The sequence below is a fragment of the Phyllobates terribilis genome, unplaced genomic scaffold (genome assembly GCF_046119375.1).
Source record: "Phyllobates terribilis strain yellow unplaced genomic scaffold, ASM4611937v1 Scaffold_3__8_contigs__length_932513732, whole genome shotgun sequence".
NCBI classification, from domain to species: Eukaryota; Metazoa; Chordata; class Amphibia; order Anura; family Dendrobatidae; genus Phyllobates; species Phyllobates terribilis.
The window spans coordinates 9,026,693-9,039,468 of NW_027362763.1; the positions used below are offsets into that span (position 1 = coordinate 9,026,693).

A 12,776-nucleotide genomic window follows, 5' to 3' on the forward strand; every position below is an offset into this window, starting at 1 on the left:
CAAACACCGCTCTGCTGATTGGTCGCGGCCGCCATCCGCGACCAATCAGCAGAGCGATGCAGAGCGGGGTTAAAATTTTGCCCCAAAATCGCTGATTAGTCGCGGCTGACGGCCGCCACCAATCAGCCGAGCGTTTTTTAAATTTTGCACCAAAATCGCTGATTGGTCGCGGCCGGCGGCCTCGACCAATCAGCAATTTTGGCGCCAAATTTAAACCCCGCTCTGCATCGCTCTGCTGATTGGTCGCGGTCGCCGGCCGCGACCAATTAGCAGTATTGGCGCCAAATTTAAACACCGCTCTGCTGATTGGTCGCGACTAATCAGCGATTTTGTTGCCAAATTTAAACACGCTCTCCAGTCCTCACTAACATGGTAAGCTGATTGGTCGCGGCCGCCGCCCGCGACCAATCACCGATATTGCCGCCAAATTTAAACACCGCTTTGCTGATTGGTCGCGGTTGCCGAACACGACCAATCAGCGATTTTGGCGCCAAATTTAAACACCGCTCTGCTAATTGCGCCCGGTCGGCCGCATACCTGTTCTAGAATACCCGATGCATTAGAATCGGGCCACCATCTAGTAGGTAATAACAACCAGTGACTCCTGAGTCATCTCCACAGTTTGGGTCCTGGGTCGGGTCCTGGGTCGGGTCCTGGGTCGGGTCCTGGGTCGGGTCCTGGGTCGGGTCCCTGGCTGGGTCCTGGGTCGGATCAGAGGAGTCTCGGCTCTTTGCTGGTGTTGCACATTCACAGCTTCTCCCATATGGTCTAGCGGTTAGGATTCCTGGTTTTCACCCAGGCGGCCCGGGTTCGACTCCCGGTATGGGAAGATGTCTTCCTTTATTTTTGCTGTTACCTTATTCTTGTCACAGTCAGAATCTTCATTACTAGGAAATAATGTACAAGTATAATATATTATACATAATTAATTTTATGACAAAATAGATAGAAGTCTTCAAGGAGAGACACCTTTATTCTCTATACAGACTGATCACATTGTGGGGTCATCGGAGCACAAAGACCCCCTTCATCAGGAATTAAAAGAATAAAATATAAGTACAGTTTGTAAACTCCTGATGAAGAGGTCTCTGTCTTCTGATTACGCCACATTGTGGTGATGCAGTGAGGTGATGACGGCAGGAGAGCTGCAGTACACAAGCCTTCGATAGCTCAGCTGGTAGAGCGGAGGACTGTAGTGGGGCACAGACAAGCTTAGGTCACAGGTTCGATTCCGGTTCAAAGGACATTTTATTACTTATTGTTAGTAGGGTATAATTATCTCCAGAATTAAGTAGCCACATTACTGATGGGGTCACATTGGCCAAAATATTAATTTTCCTTAACAATCCCTCCTCGCCGTCCGCTCTCCTGATGTGGGGCTTCTACTATAGTAATTACAGTTCTTCTCTGATCATTTTCTTCTGTTATCTCTGCTGACTGAGGACAGATACAAGAGGTGAGAGATGTGTCCAGGTGTGATCTCTGTGTACAGGGCGGTGTGTGTGATCTCTGTGTACAGGGCGGTGTGTGTGATCTCTGTGTACAGGGCGGTGTGTGTGATCTCTGTGTACAGGGAGGTGTGTGTGATCTCTGTGTACAGGGCGGTGTGTGTGATCTCTGTGTACAGGGCGGTGTGTGTGATCTCTGTGTACAGGGCGGTGTGTGTGATCTCTGTGTACAGGGAGGTGTGTGTGATCTCTGTGTACAGGGCGGTGTGTGTGATCTCTGTGTACAGGGCGGTGTGTGTGATCTCTGTGTACAGGGCGGTGTGTGTGATCTCTGTGTACAGGGAGGTGTGTGTGATCTCTGTGTACAGGGCGGTGTGTGTGATCTCTGTGTACAGGGAGGTGTGTGTGATCTCTGTGTACAGGGCGGTGTGTGTGATCTCTGTGTACAGGGAGGTGTGTGTGATCTCTGTGTACAGGGAGGTGTGTGTGATCTCTGTGTACAGGGCGGTGTGTGTGATCTCTGTGTACAGGGCGGTGTGTGTGATCTCTGTGTACAGGGCGGTGTGTGTGATCTCTGTGTACAGGGCGGTGTGTGTGATCTCTGTGTACAGGGCGGTGTGTGTGATCTCTGTGTACAGGGAGGTGTGTGTGATCTCTGTGTACAGGGCGGTGTGTGTGATCTCTGTGTACAGGGAGGTGTGTGTGACCTCTGTGTACAGGGCGGTGTGTGTGATCTCTGTGTACAGGGCGGTGTGTGTGATCTCTGTGTACAGGGCGGTGTGTGTGATCTCCGTGTACAGGGCGTTGTGTGTGATCTCTGTGTACAGGGCGGTGTGTGTGATCTCTGTGTACAGGGCGGTGTGTGTGATCTCTGTGTACAGGGTGGTGTGTGTGATCTCTGTGTACAGGGAGGTGTGTGTGATCTCTGTGTACAGGGCGTTGTGTGTGATCTCTGTGTACAGGGCGGTGTGTGTGATCTCCGTGTACAGGGCGTTGTGTGTGATCTCTGTGTACAGGGCGGTGTGTGTGATCTCTGTGTACAGGGCGGTGTGTGTGATCTCTGTGTACAGGGAGGTGTGTGTGATCTCTGTGTACAGGGCGGTGTGTGTGATCTCTGTGTACAGGGCGGTGTGTGTGATCTCTGTGTACAGGGCGGTGTGTGTGATCTCTGTGTACAGGGAGGTGTGTGTGATCTCTGTGTACAGGGCGGTGTGTGTGATCTCTGTGTACAGGGAGGTGTGTGTGATCTCTGTGTACAGGGCGGTGTGTGTGATCTCTGTGTACAGGGAGGTGTGTGTGATCTCTGTGTACAGGGCGGTGTGTGTGACCTCTGTGTACAGGGCGGTGTGTGTGATCTCTGTGTACAGGGCGGTGTGTGTGATCTCTGTGTACAGGGCGGTGTGTGTGATCTCTGTGTACAGGGCGGTGTGTGATCTCTGTGTACAGGGCGGTGTGTGTGACCTCTGTGTACAGGGCGGTGTGTGTGATCTCTGTGTACAGGGCGGTGTGTGTGATTTCTGTGTACAGGGCGGTGTGTGTGATCTCTGTGTACAGGGCGGTGTGTGTGATCTCTGTGTACAGGGCGGTGTGTGTGATCTCTGTGTACAGGGCGGTGTGTGTGATCTCTGTGTACAGGGCGGTGTGTGTGGTCTCTGTGTACAGGGCGGTGTGTGTGATCTCTGTGTACAGGGCGGTGTGTGTGATCTCTGTGTACAGGGCGGTGTGTGTGATCTCTGTGTACAGGGCAGTGTGTGTGATCTCTGTGTACAGGGCGGTGTGTGTGATCTCTGTGTACAGGGCGGTGTGTGTGATCTCTGTGTACAGGGCAGTGTGTGTGATCTCTGTGTACAGGGCGGTGTGTGTGATCTCTGTGTACAGGGCGGTGTGTGTGATCTCTGTGTACAGGGCGGTGTGTGTGATCTCTGTGTACAGGGAGGTGTGTGTGATCTCTGTGTACAGGGCGATGTGTGTGATCTCTGTGTACAGGGCGGTGTGTGTGATCTCTGTGTACAGGGCGGTGTGTGTGATCTCTGTGTACAGGGCGGTGTGTGTGATTTCTGTGTACAGGGCGGTGTGTGTGACCTCTGTGTACAGGGCGGTGTGTGTGATCTCTGTGTACAGGGAGGTGTGTGTGATCTCTGTGTACAGGGCGGTGTGTGTGATCTCTGTGTACAGGGCGGTGTGTGTGATCTCTGTGTACAGGGCGGTGTGTGTGATCTCTGTGTACAGGGCGGTGTGTGTGACCTCTGTGTACAGGGCGGTGTGTGTGATCTCTGTGTACAGGGCGGTGTGTGTGATCTCTGTGTACAGGGCGATGTGTGTGATCTCTGTGTACAGGGAGGTGTGTGTGATCTCTGTGTACAGGGCGGTGTGTGTGATCTCTGTGTACAGGGCGGTGTGTGTGATCTCTGTGTACAGGGCGGTGTGTGTGATCTCTGTGTACAGGGCGTTGTGTGTGATCTCTGTGTACAGGGCGGTGTGTGTGATCTCTGTGTACAGGGCGATGTGTGTGATCTCTGTGTACAGGGAGGTGTGTGTGATCTCTGTGTACAGGGCGGTGTGTGTGATCTCTGTGTACAGGGCGGTGTGTGTGGTTTCTGTGTACAGGGCGGTGTGTGTGACCTCTGTGTACAGGGCGGTGTGTGTGATCTCTGTGTACAGGGCGGTGTGTGTGATCTCTGTGTACAGGGCGGTGTGTGTGATCTCTGTGTACAGGGCGGTGTGTGTGATCTCTGTGTACAGGGCGGTGTGTGTGATCTCTGTGTACAGGGCGGTGTGTGTGATCTCTGTGTACAGGGCGGTGTGTGTGACCTCTGTGTACAGGGCGGTGTGTGTGATCTCTGTGTACAGGGCGGTGTGTGTGGTTTCTGTGTACAGGGCGGTGTGTGTGACCTCTGTGTACAGGGCGGTGTGTGTGATCTCTGTGTACAGGGCGGTGTGTGTGATCTCTGTGTACAGGGCGGTGTGTGTGATCTCTGTGTACAGGGCGGTGTGTGTGATCTCTGTGTACAGGGCGGTGTGTGTGACCTCTGTGTACAGGGCGGTGTGTGTGATCTCTGTGTACAGGGCGATGTGTGTGATCTCTGTGTACAGGGAGGTGTGTGTGATCTCTGTGTACAGGGCGGTGTGTGATCTCTGTGTACAGGGCGGTGTGTGTGATCTCTGTGTACAGGGCGGTGTGTGTGATCTCTGTGTACAGGGCGTTGTGTGTGATCTCTGTGTACAGGGCGTTGTGTGTGATCTCTGTGTACAGGGCGATGTGTGTGATCTCTGTGTACAGGGAGGTGTGTGTGATCTCTGTGTACAGGGCGGTGTGTGTGATCTCTGTGTACAGGGCGGTGTGTGTGATCTCTGTGTACAGGGCGGTGTGTGTGATCTCTGTGTACAGGGCGGTGTGTGTGATCTCTGTGTACAGGGAGGTGTGTGTGATCTCTGTGTACAGGGAGATGTGTGTGATCTCTGTGTACAGGGAGGTGTGTGTGATCTCTGTGTACAGGGAGGTGTGTGTGATCTCTGTGTACAGGGCGGTGTGTGTGATCTCTGTGTACAGGGCGGTGTGTGTGATCTCTGTGTACAGGGCGGTGTGTGTGATCTCTGTGTACAGGGCGGTGTGTGTGATCTCTGTGTACAGGGCGGTGTGTGTGATCTCTGTGTACAGGGCGGTGTGTGTGATCTCTGTGTACAGGGCGGTGTGTGTGATCTCTGTGTACAGGGAGGTGTGTGTGATCTCTGTGTACAGGACGGTGTGTGTGATCTCTGTGTACAGGGCGGTGTGTGTGATCTCTGTGTACAGGGAGGTGTGTGTGATCTCTGTGTACAGGGAGGTGTGTGTGATCTCTGTGTACAGGGAGGTGTGTGTGATCTCTGTGTACAGGGCGGTGTGTGATCTCTGTGTACAGGGAGGTGTGTGTGATCTCTGTGTACAGGGAGGTGTGTGTGATCTCTGTGTACAGGGCGGTGTGTGTGATCTCTGTGTACAGGGAGGTGTGTGTGATCTCTGTGTACAGGGCGGTGTGTGTGATCTCTGTGTACAGGGCGGTGTGTGTGATCTCTGTGTACAGGGAGGTGTGTGTGATCTCTGTGTACAGGGAGGTGTGTGTGATCTCTGTGTACAGGGAGGTGTGTGTGATCTCTGTGTACAGGGAGGTGTGTGTGATCTCTGTGTACAGGGCGGTGTGTGTGATCTCTGTGTACAGGGCGGTGTGTGTGACCTCTGTGTACAGGGCGGTGTGTGTGATCTCTGTGTACAGGGCGGTGTGTGTGATCTCTGTGTACAGGGCGGTGTGTGTGATCTCTGTGTACAGGGAGGTGTGTGTGATCTCTGTGTACAGGACGGTGTGTGTGATCTCTGTGTACAGGGCGGTGTGTGTGATCTCTGTGTACAGGGAGGTGTGTGTGATCTCTGTGTACAGGGCGGTGTGTGTGATCTCTGTGTACAGGGCGGTGTGTGTGATCTCTGTGTACAGGGAGGTGTGTGTGATCTCTGTGTACAGGGAGGTGTGTGTGATCTCTGTGTACAGGGAGGTGTGTGTGATCTCTGTGTACAGGGCGGTGTGTGATCTCTGTGTACAGGGAGGTGTGTGTGATCTCTGTGTACAGGGCGGTGTGTGTGATCTCTGTGTACAGGGCGGTGTGTGTGATCTCTGTGTACAGGGCGGTGTGTGTGATCTCTGTGTACAGGGCGGTGTGTGTGATCTCTGTGTACAGGGCGGTGTGTGATCTCTGTGTACAGGGAGGTGTGTGTGATCTCTGTGTACAGGGCGGTGTGTGTGATCTCTGTGTACAGGGCGGTGTGTGTGATCTCTGTGTACAGGGCGGTGTGTGTGATCTCTGTGTACAGGGAGGTGTGTGTGATCTCTGTGTACAGGGAGGTGTGTGTGATCTCTGTGTACAGGGAGGTGTGTGTGATCTCTGTGTACAGGGCGGTGTGTGTGATCTCTGTGTACAGGGAGGTGTGTGTGATCTCTGTGTACAGGGCGGTGTGTGTGATCGCCGTGTACAGGGAGGTGTGTGTGATTTCCGTGTACAGGGAGGTGTGTGTGATCTCTGTGTACAGGGCGGTGTGTGTGATCTCTGTGTACAGGGAGGTGTGTGTGATCTCTGTGTACAGGGCGGTGTGTGTGATCTCTGTGTACAGGGAGGTGTGTGTGATCTCTGTGTACAGGGCGGTGTGTGTGATCTCTGTGTACAGGGCGGTGTGTGTGATCTCTGTGTACAGGGCGGTGTGTGTGATCTCTGTACAGGGCGGTGTGTGTGATCTCTGTGTGCAGGGCGGTGTGTGTGATCTCTGTGTACAGGGAGGTGTGTGTGATCTCTGTACAGGGCGGTGTGTGTGATCTCTGTGTACAGGGCGGTGTGTGTGATCTCTGTGTACAGGGCGGTGTGTGTGATCTCTGTGTACAGGGCAGTGTGTGTGATCTCTGTGTACAGGGCAGTGTGTGTGATCTCTGTGTACAGGGAGGTGTGTGATCTCTGTGTACAGGGAGGTGTGTGATCTCTGTGTACAGGGCGGTGTGTGTGATCTCTGTGTACAGGGCGGTGTGTGTGATCTCTGTGTACAGGGCGGTGTGTGTGATCTCTGTGTACAGGGCGGTGTGTGTGATCTCTGTGTACAGGGCGGTGTGTGTGACCTCCGTGTACAGGGCGGTGTGTGTGATCTCCGTGTACAGGGCGGTGTGTGTGATCTCCGTGTACAGGGCGGTGTGTGTGATCTCCGTGTACAGGGCGGTGTGTGTGATCTCTGTGTACAGGGCGGTGTGTGTGATCTCTGTGTACAGGGCGGTGTGTGTGATCTCTGTGTACAGGGCGGTGTGTGTGATCTCTGTGTACAGGGCGGTGTGTGTGATCTCTGTGTACAGGGAGGTGTGTGTGATCTCTGTGTACAGGGCGGTGTGTGTGATCTCTGTGTACAGGGCGGTGTGTGTGATCTCTGTGTACAGGGCGGTGTGTGTGATCTCTGTGTACAGGGCGGTGTGTGTGATCTCTGTGTACAGGGCGGTGTGTGTGATCTCTGTGTACAGGGCGGTGTGTGTGATCTCTGTGTACACGGAGGTGTGTGTGATCTCTGTGTACAGGGCGGTGTGTGTGATCTCTGTGTACAGGGCGGTGTGTGTGATCTCTGTGTACAGGGCGGTGTGTGTGATCTCTGTGTACAGGGCGGTGTGTGTGATCTCTGTGTACAGGGAGGTGTGTGTGATCTCTGTGTACAGGGCGGTGTGTGTGATCTCTGTGTACAGGGCGGTGTGTGTGATCTCTGTGTACAGGGCGGTGTGTGTGATCTCTGTGTACAGGGCGGTGTGTGTGATCTCCGTGTACAGGGAGGTGTGTGTGATCTCTGTGTACAGGGCGGTGTGTGTGATCTCTGTGTACAGGGAGGTGTGTGTGATCTCTGTGTACAGGGCGGTGTGTGTGATCTCTGTGTACAGGGCGGTGTGTGTGATCTCCGTGTACAGGGAGGTGTGTGTGATCTCTGTGTACAGGGCGGTGTGTGTGATCTCTGTGTACAGGGAGGTGTGTGTGATCTCTGTGTACAGGGAGGTGTGTGTGATCTCTGTGTACAGGGCGGTGTGTGTGATCTCTGTGTACAGGGCGGTGTGTGTGATCTCTGTGTACAGGGAGGTGTGTGTGATCTCTGTGTACAGGGAGGTGTGTGTGATCTCTGTGTACAGGGCGGTGTGTGTGATCTCCGTGTACAGGGAGGTGTGTGTGATCTCCGTGTACAGGGCGGTGTGTGTGATCTCCATGTACAGGGCGGTGTGTGTGATCTCCGTGTACAGGGCGGTGTGTGTGATCTCTGTGTACAGGGCGGTGTGTGTGATCTCTGTGTACAGGGCGGTGTGTGTGATCTCTGTGTACAGGGCGGTGTGTGTGATCTCTGTGTACAGGGAGGTGTGTGTGATCTCTGTGTACAGGGCGGTGTGTGTGATCTCTGTGTACAGGGCGGTGTGTGTGATCTCTGTGTACAGGGCGGTGTGTGTGATCTCTGTGTACAGGGCGGTGTGTGTGATCTCTGTGTACAGGGAGGTGTGTGTGATCTCTGTGTACAGGGCGGTGTGTGTGATCTCTGTGTACAGGGCGGTGTGTGTGATCTCTGTGTACAGGGCGGTGTGTGTGATCTCTGTGTACAGGGCGGTGTGTGTGATCTCTGTGTACAGGGAGGTGTGTGTGATCTCTGTGTACAGGGAGGTGTGTGTGATCTCTGTGTACAGGGAGGTGTGTGTGATCTCTGTGTACAGGGCGGTGTGTGTGATCTCTGTGTACAGGGAGGTGTGTGTGATCTCTGTGTACAGGGAGGTGTGTGTGATCTCTGTGTACAGGGCGGTGTGTGTGATCTCTGTGTACAGGGCGGTGTGTGTGATCTCTGTGTACAGGGCGGTGTGTGTGATCTCTGTGTACAGGGAGGTGTGTGTGATCTCTGTGTACAGGGCGGTGTGTGTGATCTCTGTGTACAGGGCGGTGTGTGTGATCTCTGTGTACAGGGCGGTGTGTGTGATCTCTGTGTACAGGGCGGTGTGTGTGATCTCTGTGTACAGGGCGGTGTGTGTGATCTCTGTGTACAGGGCGGTGTGTGTGATCTCTGTGTACAGGGCGGTGTGTGTGATCTCTGTGTACAGGGCGGTGTGTGTGATCTCTGTGTACAGGGAGGTGTGTGTGATCTCTGTGTACAGGGCGGTGTGTGATCTCTGTGTACAGGGTGGTGTGTGTGATCTCTGTGTACAGGGCGGTGTGTGTGATCTCTGTGTACAGGGCGATGTGTGTGATCTCTATGTACAGGGCGGTGTGTGTGATCTCTGTGTACAGGGCGGTGTGTGTGATCTCTGTGTACAGGGAGGTGTGTGTGATCTCTGTGTACAGGGCAGTGTGTGTGGTCTCTGTGTACAGGGCGGTGTGTGATCTCTGTGTACAGGGAGGTGTGTGTGACCTCTGTGTACAGGGCGGTGTGTGTGATCTCTGTGTACAGGGCGGTGTGTGATCTCTGTGTACAGGGAGGTGTGTGTGATTTCTGTGTACAGGGAGGTGTGTGTGATCTCTGTGTACAGGGCGGTGTGTGTGATCTCTGTGTACAGGGCGGTGTGTGTGATCTCGGTGTACAGGGCGGTGTGTGTGATCTCGGTGTACAGGGAGGTGTGTGTGATCTCTGTGTACAGGGCGGTGTGTGTGATCTCTGTGTACAGGGAGGTGTGTGTGATCTCTGTGTACAGGGCGGTGTGTGTGATCTCTGTGTACAGGGCGGTGTGTGTGATCTCGGTGTACAGGGCGGTGTGTGTGATCTCTGTGTACAGGGAGGTGTGTGTGATCTCTGTGTACAGGGCGGTGTGTGTGATCTCTGTGTACAGGGAGGTGTGTGTGATCTCTGTGTACAGGGCGGTGTGTGTGATCTCTGTGTACAGGGCGGTGTGTGTGATCTCCGTGTACAGGGCGTTGTGTGTGATCTCCGTGTACAGGGCGGTGTGTGATCTCTGTGTACAGGGCGGTGTGTGTGATCTCTGTGTACAGGGCGGTGTGTGTGATCTCTGTGTACAGGGAGGTGTGTGTGATCTCTGTGTACAGGGCGGTGTGTGTGATCTCTGTGTACAGGGCGGTGTGTGTGATCTCTGTGTACAGGGCGGTGTGTGTGATCTCTGTGTACAGGGCGGTGTGTGTGATCTCTGTGTACAGGGCGGTGTGTGTGATCTCTGTGTACAGGGCGGTGTGTGTGATCTCCGTGTACAGGGCGGTGTGTGATCTCTGTGTACAGGGCGGTGTGTGTGATCTCTGTGTACAGGGAGGTGTGTGTGATCTCTGTGTACAGGGCGGTGTGTGTGATCTCTGTGTACAGGGCGGTGTGTGTGATCTCTGTGTACAGGGCGGTGTGTGTGATCTCTGTGTACAGGGAGGTGTGTGTGATTTCTGTGTACAGGGCGGTGTGTGTGATCTCTGTTTACAGGGCGGTGTGTGTGATCTCTGTGTACAGGGAGGTGTGTGTGATCTCTGTGTACAGGGAGGTGTGTGTGATCTCTGTGTACAGGACGGTGTGTGTGATCTCTGTGTACAGGGCGGTGTGTGTGATCTCTGTGTACAGGGCGGTGTGTGTGATCTCTGTGTACAGGGAGGTGTGTGTGATCTCTGTGTACAGGGAGGTGTGTGATCTCTGTGTACAGGGCGGTGTGTGTGATCTCTGTGTACAGGACGGTGTGTGTGATCTCTGTGTACAGGGCGGTGTGTGTGATCTCTGTGTACAGGGAGGTGTGTGTGATCTCTGTGTACAGGGAGGTGTGTGTGATCTCTGTGTACAGGGCGGTGTGTGTGATCTCTGTGTACACGGCGGTGTGTGTGATCTCTATGTACAGGGCGGTGTGTGTGATCTCTGTGTACACGGCGGTGTGTGTGATCTCTGTGTACAGGGCGGTGTGTGTGACCTCTGTGTACAGGGAGGTGTGTGTGATCTCTGTGTACAGGGCGGTGTGTGTGATCTCTGTGTACAGGGAGGTGTGTGTGATCTCTGTGTACAGGGCGGTGTGTGTGATCTCTGTGTACAGGGAGGTGTGTGATCTCTGTGTACAGGGCGGTGTGTGTGATCTCCGTGTACAGGGCGGTGTGTGTGGTCTCTGTGTACAGGGCGGTGTGTGTGATCTCTGTGTACAGGGCGGTGTGTGTGATCTCTGTGTACAGGGCGGTGTGTGTGATCTCTGTGTACAGGGCGGTGTGTGTGATCTCTGTGTACAGGGCGGTGTGTGTGATCTCTGTGTACAGGGCGGTGTGTGTGATCTCTGTGTACAGGACGGTGTGTGTGATCTCTGTGTACAGGGCGGTGTGTGTGATCTCTGTGTACAGGGCGGTGTGTGTGATCTCTGTGTACAGGGCGGTGTGTGTGATCTCTGTGTACAGGGCGGTGTGTGTGATCTCTGTGTACAGGGCGGTGTGTGTGATCTCTGTGTACAGGGAGGTGTGTGTGGTCTCTGTGTACAGGGAGGTGTGTGTGATCTCTGTGTACAGGGCGGTGTGTGTGATCTCTGTGTACAGGGCGGTGTGTGTGATCTCTGTGTACAGGGCGGTGTGTATGATCTCTGTGTACAGGGAGGTGTGTGTGATCTCTGTGTACAGGGCGGTGTGTGTGATCTCTGTGTACAGGGCGGTGTGTGTGATCTCTGTGTACAGGGCGGTGTGTGTGATCTCTGTGTACAGGGCGGTGTGTGTGATCTCTGTGTACAGGGCGGTGTGTGTGATCTCTGTGTACAGGGAGGTGTGTGGTCTCTGTGTACAGGGAGGTGTGTGTGATCTCTGTGTACAGGGCGGTGTGTGTGATCTCTGTGTACAGGGAGGTGTGTGTGATCTCTGTGTACAGGGAGGTGTGTGTGACCTCCGTGTACAGGGCGGTGTGTGTGATCTCCGTGTACAGGGCGGTGTGTGTGATCTCCGTGTACAGGGCGGTGTGTGTGATCTCCGTGTACAGGGCGGTGTGTGTGATCTCTGTGTACAGGGCGGTGTGTGTGATCTCTGTGTACAGGGAGGTGTGTGTGATCTCTGTGTACAGGGCGGTGTGTGTGATCTCTGTGTACAGGGCGTTGTGTGTGATCTCTGTGTACAGGGCGGTGTGTGTGATCTCTGTGTACAGGGCGGTGTGTGTGATCTCTGTGTACAGGGAGGTGTGTGTGATCTCTGTGTACAGGGCGGTGTGTGTGATCTCTGTGTACAGGGCGTTGTGTGTGATCTCTGTGTACAGGGAGGTGTGTGTGATCTCTGTGTACAGGGAGGTGTGTGTGATCTCTGTGTACAGGGCGGTGTGTGTGATCTCTGTGTACAGGGCGGTGTGTGTGATCTCTGTGTACAGGGCGGTGTGTGTGATCTCTGTGTACAGGGAGGTGTGTGTGATCTCTGTGTACAGGGAGGTGTGTGTGATCTCTGTGTACAGGGAGGTGTGTGTGATCTCTGTGTACAGGGAGGTGTGTGTGATCTCTGTGTACAGGGAGGTGTGTGTGATCTCTGTGTACAGGGAGGTGTGTGTGATCTCTGTGTACAGGGCGGTGTGTGTGATCTCTGTGTACAGGGAGGTGTGTGTGATCTCTGTGTACAGGGCGGTGTGTGTGATCTCTGTGTACAGGGAGGTGTGTGTGATCTCTGTGTACAGGGCGGTGTGTGATCTCTGTGTACAGGGAGGTGTGTGTGATCTCTGTGTACAGGGAGGTGTGTGTGATCTCTGTGTACAGGGCGGTGTGTGATCTCTGTGTACAGGGAGGTGTGTGTGATCTCTGTGTACAGGGAGGTGTGTGTGATCTCTGTGTACAGGGAGGTGTGTGTGATCTCTGTGTACAGGGAGGTGTGTGTGATCTCTGTGTACAGGGCGGTGTG

The 12,776-nt window shown here is 54.0% G+C and overlaps 1 non-coding gene across 1 annotated transcript; it reads left to right on the plus strand.

The window, feature by feature from the left end:
- Nucleotides 1–757: 757 nt before the first annotated feature.
- On the plus strand, nucleotides 758–829 carry TRNAE-UUC (transfer RNA glutamic acid (anticodon UUC)). Its single transcript has one exon. It is a non-coding gene; the product is annotated as a tRNA-Glu (tRNA).
- The last annotated feature ends 11,947 nt before the right edge of the window (nucleotides 830–12,776 follow it).